The 22,530-nt window shown below is 40.9% G+C and overlaps 1 protein-coding gene across 1 annotated transcript in view; it reads left to right on the top strand.

Moving 5' to 3' along the window:
• Positions 1–22,530, top strand: part of inpp4b (inositol polyphosphate-4-phosphatase type II B) — a 718,149-nt gene that overhangs the window by 552,253 nt on the left and 143,366 nt on the right. The window lies entirely within an intron of this gene.

Raw genomic sequence — 22,530 nt, 5'->3', positions numbered from 1 at the left:
AAATGGAGATAGATCTATAGAAACATTAATATATATGTGCCAAAAAAACTCTAAAATACAAATAAATGTAGAAAATTGGGCCGTGGTGTTGGTCTTTTCTTAATCTCGGCCTTTAAAGTTTTGATCTCGTCTCAGTCTCGACCTTCAGAGGTTTTGGTCTCGTCTCGGTCTTGGACAGGTCTCAACTAGTGCAGTCTTGACTACAACATTACTCAGCATATACGTGTAGGATTTGTGTGTTGATAAAGCGAAACATAACCCCAGATACACTACCGGCCCAACGTTTTAGAACAGCCAAATTTATTCAATTCAAGTCGTGCAAGTCTAATGAAGAGCTTGAAATGGTACAAAGGTAAAAACTGAACAGCCAGAGGTTAAAAAAAAAAAAAAAAAGATACAAAACACAAGTCCAAGCTCTGCCAAAACTACCTCAGGAAAAAAGAACAAGACGGTGAACTACGAGTGTGTTCAGCTGTTATATCTGGTGGACACTTTCATGAATTAAAAGTTTAGAATATGTTTTAGTCTATAAATTCATTCCATTTTTATTTTTAAACTCAGATTGCTTATTTATTCTGTGCTTTCACTTCAGAGTGTAAACAGTAAAAAGAAAATGTAAAAAGTGTGGTGTTCTAAAACGTTTGACCGATAGTGTAAATGAAAATAAACAACTAGAAAATGATAAAGATGGTCTTGATTTGGTCTCGATGGGCCGTGGTGTCGGTCTTGTCTCAATCTCAAATTTTAAAAGTCTTGGTCATGTCTCGATCTTAACCCTCAGAGGTCGTAGCCTTGTCTTGGTCTCAGGACCCTGTGGTCTCGGACAGGTCTTGGTCTCGACTAGTGCGGCCTTGACTACAACACTATATATATGAGGATTTGTGTGTTGATAAAGCGAAACACAACTCCAGATACACTACCGGTCAAAAGTTTTAAAACACCCTAAAGTCTTTTTGCAATTCAAGTCGTGCAAGTCCAATGAAGAGCTTGAAATGGTACAAAGGTAAGAACTGCACAGCCAGAGGTTAAAAAAAAAAGATAAAAGATACAAAACACAAGTCCAAGCTCTGCCAAAACTACCTCAGGAAAAAAGAACAAGATGGTGAACTTGAAAACATGGAGTGTCCAGCACAGTCTCCAGACTTAAACCCCATCGAGCTGGTTTGGGATGTTTATGGGAATTTCTGCAACAGATTTGGGAAGAACTTTCTGGAGAATATTTGATTTCTATTGAAAAAAAAAAGAGTGTGTCCAGCTGTTATATCTGCCAAAGGTGAACACTTTCATGAATCAAACGTTTAGAATACGTTTTGGTCGACAGTAAACAATAAAAATCTGTGAAACTTTTGACTGGTAGTGCATGTTTGTGATGCATCAACAACATTATAACATAGATGAAAAAACACATTAATATGTGCCCTTTAAAAAGTTACTCAAGTAAATGTAATTGAGTAACCCACCGTTGCTGTGTGTCCGGTGATAGGACTATGATTAGAGTGTGCCGTCTGGACGATGAAGGTGGCTTTGACAGTCACCTTTACCGTTACTTGAATGAAAATATTATTTATAAATCGGAGTAAAAGTACACAGCTCAAAAGGTACAGTTCGAGTACCTTTCAAGTAAATGTAATCTTCCTGTGTGTCCTGTGTGTCCAGTGATAGGACCAGGGATGTCCAAACTTTTTTCATTAAGGGCCACATTTCTAAACACATTCGAAGCAGAGGGCCGATCGAGGGTCGTAGACGGGAGCTCAATACAGTGAATAACTGAAATACGTGCAGGTTTAACACTTTAGAATGAGCCATCAGTCTTTATTCATGCTAAAATCCTCAAAACCACACACCAAATCTTCAGTATTGGCTTTATCAAAGTAGATTTTCAGAAAACTTGCTGTAAAAAGTAAATTTTTAATTGATGTAAGGTCATTTGGGCCAAGTCACCTGGAAGCCTGAGGGCCAAGAAAAATGTGTGCGAGGGCCGCATTTGGCCCACGGGCCGTAGTTTGGACATGCCTGGATTAGACCGTGCTGTCTGGATGATGAAGGGGGCTTTGACAGTCACCTTTACCGTTACTTGAATGAAAATATGATTTATGTATGAGTAAAAGTACGCAGGTCGAAAGATACAGTTTCTTTGCACAGTTACTCAAGTAAATGTAATCTGCCTGTGTGTGTCCAGTGATAGGACTATGATTAGACTGTGCTGTCTGGATGACGAAGGCGACTTTGACAGTCACCTTTACCGTTACTTGAATGAAAAGATTATTTATAAGTCGGAGTAAAAGTACGCAGCTCGAAAGGTACAGTTCGAGTACCTTTCAAGTAAATGTAACCTTCCTGTGTGTCCGGTGATAGAACTATGATTAGAGTGGGCTGTCTGGATGACGAAGGGGGCTTTGGCAGTCACCTGTAGTGCTGCAGGGCTCTGTGCTGACGAAGCCTTGCTCTGCTCCCGCTGGCTGTCAGCACCACGCCACAAGCTCTCATTAATTTCCCCTCCACTATTAATTAGCCATGTGCTGGAGATGCTTGCTTAATTAGGCTGCCGGGCCCACTGCGATTCTCCCTCTCATTACTGTTATTACTAATTCCTATTGATCATTTAGCAAAACCAAGGCGGAAGTTTAGTGTGGACATGCTTCTAATTTTAGCTCTATCTGTAAGTTGACTACTGGAGCGGCCGCCCTGACACACTCAAGTGATCTTCTAATTAAACTGCACTTAAAGTCTGAGCACATGGCTTCGGTCTCTCTTCCAGACATTCGGCTGCGGCTGCCAGACTCTAAATCTACAACAATGAAGGGGTAATCACTAAACGACTCAAAGTTCAAGTTCGCAAACGGGCAGATTCTTTGCGGTGCAGCTGTGTGGCAGCGGTTGATTTTCGATGGCTGTGGGCGTGCGGCGGTACACATGGAAATGAGGTGGCGGAAGGAAGGAAAGAAGGAAGGAAGGAGAATTCATTATCATGCATTAGGACTGTGCGTGTTGGGGCCTGCTGGAAGCCTGTCCACCAGCATCGCTCTCCTCGCTATGAACTCGGGCTGTCACTGCGCACTCGTGAGGGGGGGGGGGGCACCCACTGGGAAACTCATATTGTCTCACAGGAGGAGGAAAGTTATAAAGGCACATTCAAAGCAGAGTACATGTATCCTCAAGGTCGGACGATGTATTTCGGTGTTTCTGCGCTGGCCTCGGCTTCGGGTGCACCCATAGACTGGTTAAAGGAGTGGACCGAGTGAGGCTCCAGTCAAAGGAAGCTTATCGAGGCTTGCAGGGTGTAGGAGCGAATTTTGAGTCTAGTTTCTTATTTGGAATTCCGACCGCGAGTATCATAGCAACCAAAGAGCCAATCCGGAGCGAGGCTGTTGAAGTTCCTGCTCACGTCGCTGGTTTGGCAGGAGGAGGGCCGTCAATCAAACCTGTTGGTAATGCTAATTGGGGCGACCTTTGGGAAAGAAGGCGCCTGATTGGTCTGCTATTAATGTTCATATCTTGATTTCCGAACTAAATATTAGGGGTTGACAGTGGTACACAAAAATCACGGTTCGCTTCGTACGTCGGTTTTGAGGTCACGGTTCGGTTCATTTTCAGTACAGTATGGAAACAAAATGCAAAACCATTTGCTTGTTATTTATTTGTGTGTTTATTAAACCAACAATTAGTTTTAACATTATACAAACGGGAAAATAAATGTAAAGTGCTGCTTGGTAATACTATTAAGTTAAATAAAATATTCTCAAATAAGAAACAAAGGTATGAAATATTATTATTTTTTTAATTCCTTGTAAACAGTAAACAAAACTTTAAAAAGTAAAGTGCAGCAATAACAGTTTCAGGATTAAGTTTTAGTCAGTCTTCATATTTTTGGCCAGAAAAACCAACTAGTCCAGTGCAAGTGCAGATCTGCTGCAGTTACAATGTCCCAAGAGGTTGAAAATATACTTTCGCTCCGGACAGAGGTGAGGAGAAAGAGGACATTCCAGGCTGGTGAAAGGCGAAAGTGAGGACCACAGCGCGATGACGGTAGATTTATGAGGATTCACGTGGTTCAGAGGGACGTAGTCAAGGCGAGGGGCAATTGTTGTCAAGACGGCCGCTCTAACTATAAAGCGCTGCAGGAAACACTGCCCCAATCATATACGAGTTCTCTCATGAATATTAAAGAGCCGAGCCTTCTGTGTAGCTGCACATGTAGTGGTGGAATGTAAACGCACACAAATTGCACGAACTCACTCATGCACAGCCCTGCGCTGAACTGAACATTCCGTACCAAAACAGTTCTGCACGAATACATGTACTGTTACACTCCTACTAAATAGTGAAAACAGTAAAAACACCAGGATCATGTAGAGTGGGTTAATACAAACATTTTAAGACCAAAATCATGAGTCTGACAGCAGTCGTTATAGAGAGAGGGGTGATGATTTTTCAATAGAAAGTGAATTGAAGCCAGAGTCAATGGAGCCAGAAACATACAGTCTATGGTTACACCTTTCCAAACACACTTTATAGTTGTGTTTGGATGTGCAGAGCAGAGAGGATCATAGGAGTTTAACTGAGGCCTATTGGAGAGATAAACCCAGTGTAAAACGTTGATCAATCCTTGTTATTATTTTTCGTTCATTTTCATATAACTGATTCCACATTATTGTACGGAAATGTTTTCGATTTTCTGTTTCATTCATGTTGTGTTGATGACAAACTAGCCCCCTGATGGTTTCTGGTCTGTTAATCATACAGCTGAACGCCTCATATGCCTCTGAATGAACATGGAAACGGGAGATTCACTGTGCTGTCAGAAATTGAATTCATCTTTTTGCTGCATACACGTTATTATCGGCGCGTATGCAGCAGTTATAGTTTTACACAGATCAAGAAGCAGTTTGTGAAGAAAAGCTGAAAAATATGTAGGAAGTACAGAAAATTACAGGAAGTACTTGGTTTCCTTTCTATAATATATTTATAATTCTGGGTACATTAGAGTTTTAACCCAGTGTACTACATGGTTGCTAGGTAAATTATGGATTTCCCCAGTGTGATGTTATAATTTCCAACCAAAAATGACCCAAATTGGATTTTTTTTTTTTTTATTTCAGTAAAATCTTAAATATAATGATCTTAACTTCTTATTTTTTCTCATATATTTGGTTTTACTTTGTTTACCCCAGAGCAAATATATTATAAATACTGCTTATTTTATCCTCTGTGAATTAGCAAGTGCGCTGTTAGAATGCTAGTTGATTTAAGCTTTCCTGATACAGCAAAACTCCGCTCTGGCTTCTGAAAGCTGTAAAAATCATTCATAAACTCATTACGGTGAATAATTGATGCCAGAAGTAGGAACATGAGGGAAAACGTTAGACCACTGCAAATTGTAGTCCTGTTTTTCATAAAAAAAAAAAAAAAAAGAGTTACGGGGTCTTGAATACGCTCTTTTTGATGTCTTTATTTTAGCTTTTTTATTTAGTCAAGTCAGTGCTTCTAAAGTCTAATAGCATTATGGTTCCAAAAGTACAATTTATTTTCGTAGACTTTTCAAAAAAATCAAATATTAAGAGTTCAACAGCATCGCGGAGGCTAACCAGCAGGGTGCTAATTAATATCCATATTGCGGTTGTCCAATTAATTTTTTTTTTTTAAAGCTTTAATGCCGTATTTTTTGTCGCACTTTTTTTTCATGGTTTGGGTGGTCCCGCGACTTATACACCGGTGCGACTTATATATTAAAATTTTCACACTGAAGACTTGTGTGTCAGTATCTGCTGCTCCTGCTCCTCCTGTACCACTGTCACTTGGTTCTACTGCGCATGTCTCCTGCAGAAAGAGCCTCTGTCCTGTCTGTATCATGTCAGTCGATCGCACCATTACTTCTGCACCACTGAAAATTTTACATTTAAACAAACTTATAAAGACGACTGAGAAGACTGAACATAAATGCCCCCAAAACGAAAATCATATTTTGCAGATTACAAGCTGCAAGTAGTGAAATATTCAGCAGAAAACAGTAATCGAGCAGCAGAAAGAAAGTTTGGAGTGAGCGAGAAACTTGTGAAAACCTGGAAGGTGCACCACGCAACTATCCTGGAAGTCACTGGATGGATCGACAAACCCTGGACTTCAATGACACCAAAACCATCCTGTCGGGATTCAGAAAGGCCAGAATAATTCTAACTGGAACTGATGCTGAGTCTGACAGCAGCTACACAGAAGAGGAGGCGGCGCTCTGTTTACTTCCGGACATCGCAGAGTTGCTCAGAAGTGACACAGAGAATGAAGAATTGAATGGATTTAGTGATTTGGAGTGAGATGGAGAGTTTGGTAAACTTCTTCTGTTCTTTTGTTTATGTTATAGTTTATCTGAAGAACTGTTCATATGTGACGTTAACAGTCTGTTGTTCTCTGTTCTATTGTTATTTACTATAACTTGCCTTTCAAGATGAAATGTCGGTTCCTGGTCTCTGGTTTTATAAAATACATTTCCTCAAAAAGTGCAACTTATATATGGTCTTTTTCTTCTTCATTATGCATTTTTGGCTGGTGCGACTTATAGTTAGAAAAATATGGTAACTGAAGTTTATAACATTTCAGAAACAGATTTTAAGTGAAATTATAGTTCTTGTGGTCATTAGTTACAACATATCTGAACAGAAATGAGCTTTCAAACTTTTAATATACATTTTTTTTTTTTTTTTGGAAACTGTGTGGGGAAAAATGAATGAGAAATGTAGTTCCTGAACCAGGTGGTGCGCAGTCACGCTCCATTTTTCCCTCTATCATCGTTTCAAATTTGGACACATTTTTGTTTTTGGTTATAAAGTCCTTCTGTGACAAAATTGGCACAGTTCTCCACCACTTTTCGTAAAGACCATCACACAAACTGAAATAAACATAATGGCTGTGAGCTGTAGCTTTCTGCCGGCTGCTGTGTGTATATGTGTGTATGTGTATGTGTATTTGTATTTGTATTTGTATTTGTATGTGTATGTACATAATGAGTCTCATGAGTCCATCGGCTCACACATACATATTCAGTGGACAAATGTTCTGTTTTTTTACATTAAGCAGAATATTCATGCAGTCAATACAAAATGCTGCGTTTTCATTCCACTCTCGCTCTCCTTATTTTCCTGTGGTTTAAAAAAAAAAACTAGTTGTATCCCCCAAAACAGTTTTCTGCAGAGAATCGGGCTATTGTAAAATGGATGGTTGAGCGGTTATGCAGTGAGGTGTGTTCCCTTTAGGCTGGGCTTTGTCAAAAATGAGTTGCAAAAAGATTTTTCTGCTGTTGTTGTGATTCATTAATATCTTGTGATACAGGGACAATACAAGAGACTCCCCCACAGGGAACAATAGATCCTCCTCTGACAACTTCACAACAACAGCGTGATGGAGTGTGAGACTGACAGGCGGACCGGCGCAGCGTCTGTAGTGAGGCGGTCGCTGAATCAGACTGTTGTGGTGAAGAGGGAGCTGAGTCCAAAGGCAAAGCTCTCGATTTACCAGACTGTCTATGTTCTTCCATCACCTATGGTCATGAGCTCTGGGTAATGACTGAAAGGACAAGATAGAGGTGTTCATCTTCCACTGGGAGGAGGCCCCAGGGAAGACCCAGGACACGCAGGAAGGACTGTGTCTCTCTTGGGCCTGGGAACGCCTTGGGGTCCCACCAGAGGAGCTGGAGGAAGTGTCTGGGGTGAGGAAACTCTGGGAGTCTCTGTGTCTATGACTTGGCCCTGGATAAGCTGAAGAAAATTGGTGGATGGATACATTTTTTACTGTAATGCTCTTGAATGGACGGTTTTCGACTTTGAGAAAGCAAAAATACCCGGAATAACATGCATTCTTACTATAAAAAAGGAAAAAGAGGATCACAATCCCCCGACACTCCCACTTGACTGTCTATCTGACGTCAAGGCTTGGTTGGCCTAAAACTTTTTAAAAGTGAATGAAGCAAAGACAGAGGTGATACTGTTTGGGGCCGGCAGTACCCTCATTGATGTGGGACACCTCAAAAATTCAGTTCGCCCACAGTCACCAACCTCGGCATCACAGTGATTTTAAATTTGACAAGCAGATCAGCGACATTTAAAAACAAGTTTTTATCACTTGCGGCTTTTATCCGAAGTCAAACCTTTTTCTAACTTTTAAACTTTTTGAACAAGTCGTGCATGCTTTTATTTCATCATGCCTGGACGACTGTAATTTCATTCATTCAGTTTCATTCTTTATTTCAGCATCTCATAAAATGCACATTACCAACTACAGTTAGTACAGTTAATGTGTGGTTGTTGGATGTTCTAACAGCGGAAAACGGCTCGAGAAATTAGTTTGCGAGCTCCATAAATGCAAAAGGGAATCAGATCTGTGTGATCACAAACCTCCGTTCAAATTGTTTCCCTTCCCAATGGAATTGAAACATAGTGAAAGCTGAAGGCGATGGGCAGGATTAATACACAGGAAGGATGAAAACGGAAACCTTTGACCTTTTGCATTTATGGAGTTTGCAAACAAATTTCTCGAGCCGTTTTCCGCTGTTACAATGTCTGAATCCCAGAACTAAAATACGACAATATCAGAACCAGAAACAAAAGCGATATGGTTCAAAAGACTAGAAAATACTGGCTTTGTCAATAGATGCATCCCAGTAGGAAAACAAAAGTGGCGGTTTGATGCTCACTTTTTTGGAAAATCCTTCCCAGTATGCATTGCGCAATGACCGGAATTCCGAGATTCTTGATACATCTATTGGATGGGGGCCCCTTCAGGTTTGGGGGCCCTAAGCAGCTGCCTACTTTTGCCTAATGGTATCGCTGCCTCTGTAAATAAAGTGGATTGGATTGGATATAAGCGGAGCAAGGAGCTGGAAAAGTTACTGCACCTTTATTGGAAGCTTGAATTTGCTGGTAACAACTAAGTTCTTGGTACTTGGATTTCACAGAGTCTCAAACTTGTGGCATTAAACTGAAAATGATTTATAGATCTGAGCTGAAACGTCTCGAGTGTCCACCTGACTCCAGCTGAAACCTTTTTTTTACAACTATGAACATTGTTTGAATGTTGAAAAATGTGTCCACAATGATGATACGCTACGGCTAAAGTGTGTTTCTAGCAGTATTTGGTTGGCTAAGGCTAATGCTAATGCTCTTAACTTTCATTTGATGCCATTTCTGGTGCCAAAATTGTCCCATCTTATCGTTTTAATCAAATAAATGGGGACAGCCAAGGTTGTATCCTTTTAGCTGTAGTTTGGTCTTTTAAAAGAGCTGTCCCCACTGCCGTTTTGATGAGGTGATTAAACTTTGTAGCTTTGGCATTAGCATTAGCTTTAGCCTTAGCCAACCTTAGAGGAGACACATTTTCTTTGTGTTTTGGTCGTTTTTAAGCATCAATCTGTATTTTACCTAAACAAATGACAATTTATGCCTCTTTACTGTTGGCAGAGAGCAGATTGGTCAAAAATAGAGACATTTCTTGTGTAAAACTGGGACAAATCTCTGGTTTTGGATAAATCTGCTGGGACAAGGGACACAGGCTCAAAAGTTGGACTGTCCCAGACACTGTTGGGCAAGTTACTTTAAAATTGTAATGTGTTATTTATTTATTTATTACTTGTTCCTGTCATTTTAAAGTAATTTGTTACATTACAATATAACTGTATTTAAAATATAAGACATTACACGACTATTGCAGCACTTTTAAGTTACTCTCACCAAAATAACTGCGAAGATGCTGAATTTTTGCGCCTTATATGGACTGAACCAGGACTAAACCGTAGACTGAATCAGGAGAACTGAACCAGGACTAAACCAGGTCTAAAGCAGGACTAAACCAGAACTGAACCAGGTCTAAACCAGAACCGAACCAGGACTAAACCAGGTCCCAGTCTCAGCCCTGGTCTCAGTCCCGACCTGGGGCCAGTCTCAGTCCTGGTTTCAGTTCTGGTCTGGTCCCAGTCTCAGTCCCGGTCACAGTCCCGGTCACAGTCCCGGTCACAGTCCTGCTCTGGTCCCGGTTTGTTCCTGATCTCAGTCCCAGTCTCAGTCCTGGTCTGGTCCTGGTCTCAGTCCTGGTTCAGTCCGTCATCACAGTTTAAGACACGTAAACGGGAAACACCGTTATCTGTTTTTTCCATCATTCATTTAAACACAAAATCGAAAACTGAAAAAAGTAATCATTATCATTTTTTTAAATTTTGGTTTTGGAGACAGATAATGAAGAAAATAGTTGTTTTTTTGTTTTCTTATTTTTGGTTTTATTTTGAAAAACAAATGAACAAATAATACAGATTGTAAAGATCTAAGATACAGGATTATCCCGTTTTTATACTGAATCTTTTGTGGTTTGCACTGATATAATTGTAGTTATTGCAATTTGGTAGTCTTGCAATCTTGAAATCTGTAATTTTCTCATTCTATAAAAAGACAAAATACAACATAAATATAATCTTTCTTTTTTACAAATTATCTTGATGGTTGTATTGTTCCTTGTCAAACTGTTTAGATTGTCGACTCTGGTTAATGAGCACCACACCATACATTTTGTTGTTTTTGAAAAGAAAATATTGTGTTTGCAGAGAATGTTACAAAGAATTAAAGGCAAAAACCAGACTGCTGGAGCTTTGTTGTGAGCCACATTAATTTTTATTGTCACATAATTAGGACAGTGGAATACAAAATAGTGTGATAAGATAACAGTGCTGACAAATCCACTTTTATCTTTTCCCAAAAATAGAGTTGGTGATATGAAATCTTCTGGTGCCGATCTGTTACTGCGAAGACTGGATCATTTGAAGAGACGGATGTGTCATAAAAAGATACTTTTTCCAGCCCCCTATAGAGCTTGTATGTCATAATTCTATTTCCAGGTCCAAACCGCAGCCACGCCGAATTTGGCCAGACTGATAAACATGTACAAATGCTGCAGTGTTGTGTACTAGAGTGTGGATCGGGCCGAATTTTTCTGTCCGAGCCTGGCCCGCGTCTGACAGAGGAGTGATCGAATCCAACCCGAGCCCGATAGGCATTAAGATATTTGTGTTCGAACCCGATCAAACCTAGCCTGATTCATCAACCGGTTTCACTTCGTAGAAACGTAGAAAACGTAGAAGCCAAAATTAAAAATCAAATTCACGATGTCGGAATTAGCATAGATAGATTTGTGCAGTTCGAATGCGAGATCTGTAGCATACCATAACACAATAATAATCGTTGTTCGCCTTTAAGCTTTCCTCTCTCTTACCTTGATAGTTGTGGATACGTTTTTCGTGGACAGAATATTTCCTCTGTCGCCCTTGTTGGTTGAAGATTTGGTGATGGGGCAGATTTATGAAGCTGGTGGAAAATACGCGAGACATTTCCACAGATATTTTGCCACAGAAAACCATTAACCAGAAGTCTAATCTACAGCGGGGCACATCCGGCCGTTGTGAAAAAGGTCTGTTGGAAAAAAAGATTAAAAACACGTTTTCAGGAGCCTGTGATCAATACGAATCTTCATGGTCCTGTTTTGCAGTTTGATTTTCAACAAAAGTAGTGAGAGGGACTAACTGGACTGCAATATTTTTTGAGAAAGCCTTGTTTAACAGCAGCTACTTCATTCTTTTTGGTCAGATTGTGTTAAAACAAAGCTCTGATTGAAGTCTAACTTGAGTCACAGGGCTTCAGACAGAGCAGAGTCTACAGTTAGCGTCACATCCCCAGAGAATGTCGACGAAAGCATCAGTGAAACCCGGCTGCATTGTGGTTACCTTTTGTGTAAATCCAAGGCCTTAATGGAGCTTTGTACGGTCTTCGTGTACACATAATGACCGCTGTAGTGGAATATTGTATTTTGTCTCGTGGTTGCGTCTGGTGGTCAGTGTGGTTTTGCACCCAGACTCGGAGGTGCAAGCGTATCTGTGGCTCGCCTTGATTAGCTTTGAGCGTATGGGTGGTCATCCTCTGGGGGGCTCATTATCCTTTACAACAAGGCCAGGATTTACAGTTCTTAAGACGCAGTATGCCCGGTGCCGGCTACAGCGTAAATAATGTCATTAAAGGGCCTATGTTACGCTATTTTCTGATCTATGTTATAATGTTTCCTCGTCAAAAACAGACCTGGAGTTTTGTTTAGTTTCGCGTATTAACACACAAATCCTGCAGATGGTTAGTTCTGCTCTCAAATGGAAAATACTTGAATGTTCGACCTTGTGATGTCAAGTAGTAATACAGAGAGAGATACTTTATTGATTCCGAGTGTATAAAATCCCTCAGTCGTAAAGGTAGAATCTAGCCAGGCTGGTGTCAACTAGTGCCTCCCCACAATTTCATTTCACTCCAGCGACTAGATCGGGAATCGGAAAACACTAGAAGGTTTGCAAGAATCCCAGAAGTGCGAGTCCGGGCACCAGCCGATCAGTGAAGAGCCGTACTGTTGGAAAAGGCAGTAGGTTTGCAAGGAGCGCCCACTAGTACGGAAGCCGAGAGGGGTCGCAACAAACGCAAACGCCGCAACAAATACAAATGCGACAACACAACAAAAAGCCACAAAGGAAATGACCGAGGGACTCTATTTTAATGCAAACGCCGCAACAAATGCAAACGCCACAACACAAACGCAAAAGCCGCAACACATCAAAAAGCCACAACACATTAAAAAGCCACAACGGAAGTGACCGCGGGACTCTATTTTCCGATGGACCGATCAAGCGGCAAGTGGAGAAGAAGAACTACAACGAATAATGATAATTCAATAAATAACTTTTACTTACGTTTCCAGCTTCTCCGTTCCTTTACTTTACACGTTAATAATTCTATGATGATGCCTGAACTTCATTAAAGCCTCCTAAATTTTACCATCTGCATCCTGTCTCCTGTGTCCTGCCCCGGCACTCCAGGGCGAATATCACTATCAGAGCTAACACCTATACCAGGCATGTCCAAACTACGGCCCGTGGGCCAAATGCGGCCCTCGGACAATTTTTTCTTGGCCCTCAGGCTTCCAGGTGACTTGGCCCAAATTACCTTACATCAATTAAAAATTTACTTTTTACAGCAAGTTTTCTGAAAATCTACTTTGATAAAGCCAATACTGAAGATTTGGTGTGTGGTTTTGAGGATTTTAGCATGAATTCACTGTATTGAGCTCCCGTCTACGGCCCTCGATCGGCCCTCTGCTTCGAATGTGTTTAGAAATGTGGCCCTTAATGAAAAAAGTTTGGACATCCCTGACCTGTACAGTTCTTAAACCAGAGAGATAGTTCTCTTCAATACATACATTCTGTGTTGGCAACGATTCCCGGGATTGTAGATCAAAAGCTGGAATAAAGAGAATGTTTGGTGAATTTTATCAAGGGGAAAGACGTTATTGCCCTTCTTCCTACGGGATTTAGGAAAAGCTTAATATACCTATAAAAAACAGTACCTGCTTACCGTCGAGCGAACGAATCCTAATGCTGCGAGGTCAGACAGTTTCCACGAGGTGAAACCAGCTGATGACCCAGGCTTGGTAGAATCAATGGCAAAGGAGAAATTCAATTTGTCAAGTGGACAAAAGTTTATTTTGGTCAAACAGGTTTTGACCTTCTTCAGTTTATCTTTTAATGACAAATGATAGAAATGAAAAAGCAGCTTGGATGAGATGCAAAACGTTTTAGATCAAAATAAACTTTTGTCTAGCTGACAAATTGAATTTCTCCTTTGCTGTTGATCCCGAGGGAAATTCAGGAAGCGCTCTATTGTGTTTTTAAACTCCATATTTTAAAGTCCATACACCTTCACTAGAAACATTTGCCTTGACAACAAGTGGCACCCGTTTTGACAACGTCCCTCTGAACCACGTGAATCCTCACAAAGGTATCTCTCACTCACTACTTCTTCATGCACAAAATCTCCTGCAAAGTTCAGATGAAACACAAACATTTTAATCGTCAAAACAGAGAAAATGTTAAATGTGTCGCATAAATGAGTTTCCTTCCTCTAAACAAACAACAAAACTGTAACAAAACGAAATAATTTAGTAAAATACTCCTAAAATTCCAGCAAATACAGCAGCCCACAATCATCACATTAAACAATACTGTATATCGATATTTCAGTATTTTTGCACACCTCTAATTATAACATGGCTTAAAACTCGCAAGAATCCATTTTGTGTAAATACAGGAGCTTTAATGTTAGTGCTTTGTGCTATTTATTTCTTGCGTCAATTACATAAGGCCCAGGATGTGAGTCAGGCTGTGGCGTGGCTGGATACACACAGGGCAGACAGGAGGCTTTACTTGAGGAGGTTGCAAATGAGAGCCGCGGTCACTCTTGGATGGATGGCAAGCAGGAAGAGACGGAGACTTTGTGCAAGGTCATAGAAACTTTTCAGACTTTCGGAGTGATTTGGCCTGGGATGTAAATGCTGTCGAAAGGTGCGTCTGTCCCACATTAAGTGGCTCTCCGGAAATGAATGTGAAATTAATTATTCATAGTGGAAATCCATAGTCGAAACGCAGCTTCAATTTGACACTTGATGTTGCTGTTCATTTTTAACTCCAGCCTGTAGCGTACAAACAAATACGCTCAGGAAATTGGTACTATAACTCGTCATAATTTAGTTGGACAAACAAACAATGCCCTGGTTTGGTTAAGACTGATTAGACGTTGCATTTATTTAGTGGTCTTCAGATTGTGGGTGCTGGGAGCAGAGTTGGGAGTAACGCATTATAAAAGTAACAAATTACTGTAATGCGTTGCTTTTTGCTGTAACACAGTAATGTTACGGCATTACAAGGAAAGAAAAAGTTAATATTTTACTCGGTACAAATGTGAGTAACGCGCGTCACAATGCTTTTTTTTTACCTGGATTGAAGTGGTGGGTTTTTCGTTTTTCTTTATACAAATTCGCTAAAATCACCACGATATCAGCGGCGGTGAAACACCAGAAATGTGCCCGTGTAGACCGTGATCGTGAGCGAAAGGACCAATGCAGAACTCCTCGCTCAATCGATGCCCAATCACGCTCGGGGGTTCTCTCAGGGGCAGTCCTAGATTCCAAGTTCTAGTCCAAGATTAGTCCTGGTTTGGTCCTGGTTTAGTCTTGGTTTAGTTCTGGTTTAGACCTGATTTAGTCCTGGTTCATTTCTGATTCAGTTCTGGTTTAGTCCTGGTTCAGTCCTGTTTCAGCTCTGGTTCAGCTCTGGTTTAGACCTGGTGTAGTCCTGGTTCAGTCCTGGTTTAGACCTGGTTTAGTTCTGGTTCAGTCCTGGTTTAGTCCTGGTTCAGTCCTGGTTTAGACCTGGTTTAGTTCTGGTTCAGTCCTGGTTTAGACCTGGTTTAGTTCTGGTTCAGTCCTGGTTTAGTCCTGGTTCAGTCCTAGTTTAGTTCTTGGTTCAGTCCTAGTTTAGTCCTGGTTTAGACCTGGTTTAGTTCTGGTTTAGTCCTGGTTCAGCTCTGGTTTAGTCCTGGTTTAGTTCTGGTTTAGTCCTGGTTCAGCTCTGGTTTAGTCCTGGTTCAGTCTGTATACGGCGCAAAAGTTCAGCATCTTCACGGTTATTTTGAGAGTAACTTAAAGTGCTGTAATAGTCGTGTAATGTTTTACATTTTAAATACAGTAATATTGTAATGTAACTAATCACTTTGAAATGACAGTAACACGTCATAAATGACACATTACAGTTTTAAAGTAACTTGCCCAACAGTGGCTGGGAGTTTGCTGAGCTATAATCATGGACTGTATGTATAAAGGAACATTCTTCCCAGTTTTGGATTTGAAAAGTATTTAAATTTCTTTTGGACAATGCCTCAATCAGTTGCAGAAAATGTTTTGTAAATGCAATTTATTATTATTTTTTTTACAGCTTATGAACGCGTATTGCGTTCCTCCCCCTGCATCCTGATTGGGTAAGGGACTGTAGACTGTTGTCAATCAATCTCCTCTGTGCTGGGTTTCCTGTACAGCACAGAATGTGTTCAGCTTGACAAATCTACACAAATGTTGGATCTCTAGCAGTGTGATTCTGAAGTGCTGTATCTTTGCAACTTTTCTCCCCGACAAAACCCACAATGTCGACAAAAAGTTCTGCACCGGCAAAGGCTCCTGCGGTCGCACCCAAAAGGCAGAGGAAGATGCAAACCATCGCACAAAAAGTTGGGCTTCTGGATACGCTGAAGGAAGGTAGAAGTTACGCAGCTGTAGGGCGCCATTACGGAATAAATTAATCTTCAGGTTGTTACAGAAAGGAAGAAAATAACATAAGGACGACCTCAGCAATAAGTTGCAAGATGCAAAAAGGGTTGTAACTGTCGTGTCTGAGAAAAGTGTATAAAGTGTGTGGTGAGGGGTTTTACAGCCTTAAAACAGATATAATAATAAAGCTGACTACTTCGCAAATTTCATCTACTGCAAGTTATTTTTAGAACGTAACCACCGCGATAAACGAGGGACCACTGTAGGCTGAAAAACAAATGTTCAGACTGTTCATACATGTGATATAATGTAAAAAGTGAGTCTGTTTGGTTTTTAAATTTTCAAATATATACTTTTCAAAGTTTAATCTGTCTTTATATAAATACAATGTTTTTTTGCGTGAACTCCCATGCAAAATCAGGCTCCATCAACTCGGCTCCAATTCACTTACGGTTGAAAAAACGTGGCCTGTTTCTCTGTCTTTTTGGTCTTAAAATATTCGTATTAACCCGCTCTACGTGATCCTAGGGTTTTATTTCACTACTTTGTCTGTAAATTAAGATATGAACATTAATGTAAAAAAAAAAGAGCATACTTTCTCTGCGGTCACTCCGTGGATATTAAATTAACTGGACAGGATGTTGACGTAGTGGTACAGGATTATTTTCATAGAGCACAGTGTAATCACAAACTCCTCCTGTTCAAGCTGACAGGGCACCTACTGCTTTCAAAAATATTGGATTTTGTGGCGATTTTTACCTGTTTTTAGACTTACTTACTTTTACTCGGCTCAGAATCCTTCAGTTGTCTGCATTGTTGTGTACCTGTGCATGTGCAATGGGCAGGGAACCATCGGATGTAGGGCAGGTGAATCAAATGAACGACAAATGAGAGAAAAAAACTTGACGCGTGTCCAGGACGTCTGTTGCCCTGGAAACAAGTGCCATTTCCCGGTCTTTTCCTGAAACGATGGACCAGGCTGAGAAAGACTTTAGTGTTTTTATTACATATAATCCTGAGCAGAGGCTCAGCAGCTACGCTCCTGGTTTAGTCCTGGTTTAGTCCTGGTTTAGACCTGGTTTAGTTCTGGTTTAGCTGATTTAGTTCTGGTTTAGTCCTGGTTTAGACCTGGTTTAGTCCTGGTTTAGTTCTGGTTTAGTCCTGGTTTAGTCCTGGTTTAGTCCTGGTTTAGTCCTGGTTTAGACCTGATTTAGTTCTGGTTTAGTCCTGGTTTAGACCTGGTTTAGTCCTGGTTTAGACCTGTTTAGTTCTGGTTTAGTCCTGGTTTAGACCTGGTTTAGTCCTGGTTTAGACCTGGTTTAGTTCTGGTTTAGTCCTGGTTTAGACCTGATTTAGTTCTGGTTTAGTCCTGGTTTAGACCTGGTTTAGTCCTGGTTTAGTTCTGGTTTAGTCCTGGTTTAGTCCTGGTTTAGACCTGATTTAGTTCTGGTTTAGTCCTGGTTTAGACCTGGTTTAGTCCTGGTTTAGTCCTGGTTTAGACCTGGTTTAGTTCTGGTTTAGTCCTGGTTTAGTCCTGGTTTAGTCCTGGTTTAGACCTGTTTAGTCCTGGTTTAGTCCTGGTTTAGTCCTGGTTTAGACCTGGTTTAGTCCTGGTTTAGACCTGGTTTAGACCTGGTTTAGTCCTGGTTTAATCCTGGTTTAGACCTGGTTTAGTCCTGGTTTAGTCCTGGTTTAGACCTGGTTTAGACCTGGTTTAGACCTGGTTTAGACCTGGTCCAGTCCTGGTGTAGTCCTGGCAATCATCTCTGCACTTGCGGCTTGTGTATATTTATAATTTGCTCTTGACACGGCGTAGGTTCAGTCCTGGTTTAGTCCTGGACTATTGGGTAACGGGTGGAATGTTAACAGGTCAGACAGGTGTGGATTTAACTTTGATATAATCACGGGTTAACAGGCAGGTGTGGTGCTGTACTGCGCGGGTGCGGGTCTCCAAAAATGGACCCGTGCTGGACTCTGACTCTCACTGGTGTTAGTAACAGGTTTGATTGACAGCGTTACTAACCGCACACCCCCTCCCAAACCAGCGGTGTGGGAGGGAAGCAGCGTTACCTTCAACAGCCTCGCTCCGGATTGGCTCTTTGGTTGCTATGATACTCGCTGTCGGAATTCCAAATATGAAACTCAGCTCCAAGTTCGCCTCTGTAATTGCAAACCTCGCTGAGCTTCATTTGACTGGAGCGCTGAACACTATGGCTGACGTCACACTCACTTAGTCCACTTCTTTGTACAGTCTGTGTCTATATAATGGCCTTGTGTTTGGTTACATTTTTGAAAACACGCTGACGAGGCAAGTCTTAAGAGCTTCACTGCACAATTAAGTCTGTGATCACGTCCTGCGCCAATGCACATTCTTTTGCTTGCTCTACCAAAAGCTCGTGTAATAGTGCTCTTCTGTGTGATATCGAAGGAGGTGGATTCCTCATTAGTCAGTGTTGCTGCGTTTGCTTTGTTTTCTTCCTCTGTTTATTCATGCTGGTGTTGATCTTGGCGATGGGGCAGTCCAGGTCAGCCAGAGCGGGCTGCACTGCGGCGTGTTTGATGTTAAATACTGACTTCTCTTGTTCTGCCCGTTTGGCACATGGTCCTGGCAGTCCCATATAAACAAAATGGAGATAAATCGAACACGGGCGCTTGTGTAGGCTTGTGGGCTGAGCATTAACCGTAAAGAGGGTTCAAATACGGCCTGAGAGAGATTGCTAAATTACTGAAACATGCATGGATGACATATAAATCCTTTCCAGATATATTTTTAATGAGGAAACATAGGCTATGTTCAGACTGCAGGGCTTAATGCTCAATTTAGATTTTTTTATGAAATCCGATGTTTTTGCGAGGTCGTTCACATTTCCAATTAAATGTGTCTTGTATGTGACTCCAGTGTGAACATTAAATGGCCCGAAAGTGTCCCACATGCGCAATGGAGACACGACGACATCAAACGCAGCGAGCGTGCTCTGTGTTTACCACTGTCGGGCAAGTTACTTTAAAACTGTAATGCGTTATTTATTACTTGTTACTGTCATTTCAAAGTAATTCATTACATTACAATATTACTGCATTTAAAATGTAAGGCATTACATTACTACTGCATTACTTTTAAGTTACTCTCACCAAAATAACTGCAAAGATCCTGAATTTTTGCACCGTATATGGACTGAACCAGGACTAAACCAGGTCTAAACAAGAACTAAACCAGGTCTAAACAGCGTGGAGTTCTGCGTCAGTCCTTTCACCCCCAGTTACCTGAAGGTCTACGCGGCCGCGTCTCCGGAGTTTCACCGCTGCTGATATCGCGGTTATTTTAGTGAATTTGTATGAGGAAAAACCCACCACTTCAATCCAGGTTAAAACAGCATTGTAACATGCATTACTCACATTTGTACCGAGTAAAATATTACTATTTTTTCCCCTGTAATGCCTTACATTACTGCGTTACAGCAAAAAGCAATGCATTACTGTAATTCGTTACTTTCAAAAAGTGTTACTCCCAACACTGGTGTTTACGGAAGTTGTTCAAACTTGGACGCGAGCATTGAGCACCTGGAGATTTTAAAGTTCCTCTCGTACAGGAGCCAGAACATGAACATGAACTTGAACATGAACTTACTTGTTTTAAGGAGGAGATTGAGAAGGAGAAGGACGAGGTTTTTGGCTGTGGTGTTTTGTGGGACAGCGGCAGCGACGTCCGCTGAAAGGAACGTGTGGATGTGGAGACGTAGCCAAGAGTGGTGAGTGTGATGTGCTTCGCTTCAGTGACACAGAGTTCATTAACAGTTTTCGCCTACTTCAGCGCAGAATAGAGATGTTTCTGGCTTGTTGATAACGTGTAGGTCGGATGGATGCGCTTTGGCCGTTCAGACTGAAGTCACATGTCAAAAGATCAGATATGTATCTGTTTCAGGAGCACATATCCAAGTGTCCTGGGTCGTATTTGAAAAAATCGGATCTGTGCCGTTCAGACTGTCATTAAAAGATCAGATACAGGTCACATAGAGGCCAAAAAATTTGGGTCACTTCAGGCTGCAGTCTGAACGCAGTCATAAAAACATTGTAGAAAGCTAAAAAAAAAAAGATGTTGCAGAATACCTCGTCTTTATAGGTGTCTTTTATATCTCCATGGAGACTTGAAATCGTTGCTGTGAGTTCCTGCTCTCCATCATGGACACTCCTGCTCAACCACTGCACACACCGCGCTGGAGGGATTCTACATGTATCACTTTGGCGGAATGACCATCAGTTACCATGGAAACACAATGCACACGTTAGGAAACACTTTGAAAAGAAGTGCAGCTCTGAAAACTCAAGAATGGATACAAAATGGATTTAAACAACACATTTTCAGGAGCCTGTGATCGATACGAGCGTTCACGGTTCTGTTTATGACTGACAGCACAAATCATCTCACCCATTGTAGTTTCAACTAAGTCAGATTGTGCTAAAAGTAAAGATCAGATTAAAGTCTAACTTGAGTAGGATGTAACAATAACCAAAATATTGTGATATCGTATTGGCAAAGTTCTCACAATAATATCGTGGACCATCACAATATATCGAATTACAAGTCTCTTTGCTTAAATTAAGAGTTGTGGTGCAGCAATAGTTAAAAAAAGACAGAGGGAACTACATAGACCATGATCCTTTGCTCCATTTCAGTGCAGACTACAAGTTCTAGGCACTTTAAAGTCTTAGTTTTTTGGATTAAGTCTTGCCAAGGCATTTTAAGAGGAACAAGTAGCATATAAGCCACAAAATATCGCAATACATAGATGTATATCGTGAAAATATCGTACCGAGAGATTTGGATATTGTTACATCCCTAATCGTGAACATCCGCACCATATTGTGACCTTTCCCACAATATCGCAATAAATATCGTACCGTGACGATATCGTATCGTGAGACTTGGATATTGTTACACCTAGGGATGGGCATGATGAGTCGATTAATCGATAATTGATCATTAACAATTTCGTTGATTACGTAAATTTTAATTGACAAACCGAATGTAGGTTGCTGTGTGTAGCGTGACCAAACAGGTGTGTACATGTGTCTCTCTGCACTCAGAAGGAGCGAGACACAAACAGTCGGTCAGTCTGCAACGTACCGAAGCACAAATGCATATTTAACGATGACTTGTACAAGAAATTCCACGCTTTCCGTTGCGTTCGGGACAAGTGGGAGGCGATGTGAACATATGTTTCGGTGTCCAGTGGGAAAAAGCTTTGCCAGGTGAGAGTCGCGCAATGTCGATGACGAGTCCCCACCTCCCTCCCCCCGTACGTTGTCCCGGTTTTGACAAACGCAAATATGATCACACTAACCTGTATTCCACTGAATCATGTCTTTTAATCCGTCAGAAGTTGAACAGCATCAGTGACACAAGAGCTGTAGTTTTATCTTCGCTTAGTTTATGCAAATTAGCGATGCGGTTTTAAGTTTCGTTTCTGTGACAGTTGCGCAAAACTGAATTAAACACATTATAATAAACGGATTGATGTGGCTCTAGAGCGGTCACGGTTTATTTGTCGTAAAGTTGAATTTATTTATGCAGATTAGTAGTGCAGATTGTAATAATAATGATGATAATTTTAATATAAAAACGTTAATGATTAATCGATAATCGATCGTTAATTCTCTCAACGATCGATTAAGAAAATTTCATCGAATGCCCATCCCTAGTTACACCCCTACAGTTAGCATCAAACCCCCTGGGAATGTTGGAGATATCAGCTGCAAAGTAAGATGCAAAAACAGAGATACTTTATTGATCCCGAGGAAGTGCACTATTGTGTTTTTAAACTCCATACACCTTCACTAGAAACATGTGGATGATCGCAGCCCTGGAATTGCCAATCTCTATAGAATTACACGCAAACGAGCTGTTAACTCGTGCATAAAATTACATTAGCCAACAGTTTTTCATTTCCTCAACACCTAAAACGAACTCTCATATTGATCACCAGCTCCCGGGAAGGTGTTTTTAAATGCACTTTGATTTTTCTTGAGTTGTCAGACTATCTTAAAACTTTTTTGGACAGTGTTTGCTAATGTGTCTCCATGGTAACTCCTGAACCATTACAGATACACGTAGAGCACCCCCAGCGCGATGTCTCTGCAGAGTATCATCTGGTGGTTTTCATTTTAACATGAGATGACGTCATACTATCAAACGGAGGAGCAAGAGACAGTTTTTCTTATTAATAACATCGTACTTTGCACTTTGAATTACTTTGTGTACGAATTGTGCAATACAAATAAACTTGCCTTGCCTTGCCTTGCTTTACCATGAAATATCCAAAAGTTAAATGCACAAATGTTGAACCTGATCATTTCTGTGAGGGACTAGACCCAAGA

Source organism: Boleophthalmus pectinirostris, unplaced genomic scaffold, assembly GCF_026225935.1.
Source record: "Boleophthalmus pectinirostris isolate CB_2022bp ecotype Guang Dong unplaced genomic scaffold, ASM2622593v1 HiC_scaffold_22, whole genome shotgun sequence".
NCBI lineage: Eukaryota > Metazoa > Chordata > Actinopteri > Gobiiformes > Gobiidae > Boleophthalmus > Boleophthalmus pectinirostris.
Note: the sequence above shows the minus strand (reverse complement) of the source record. Positions and strands in the feature narration are given on the sequence as shown.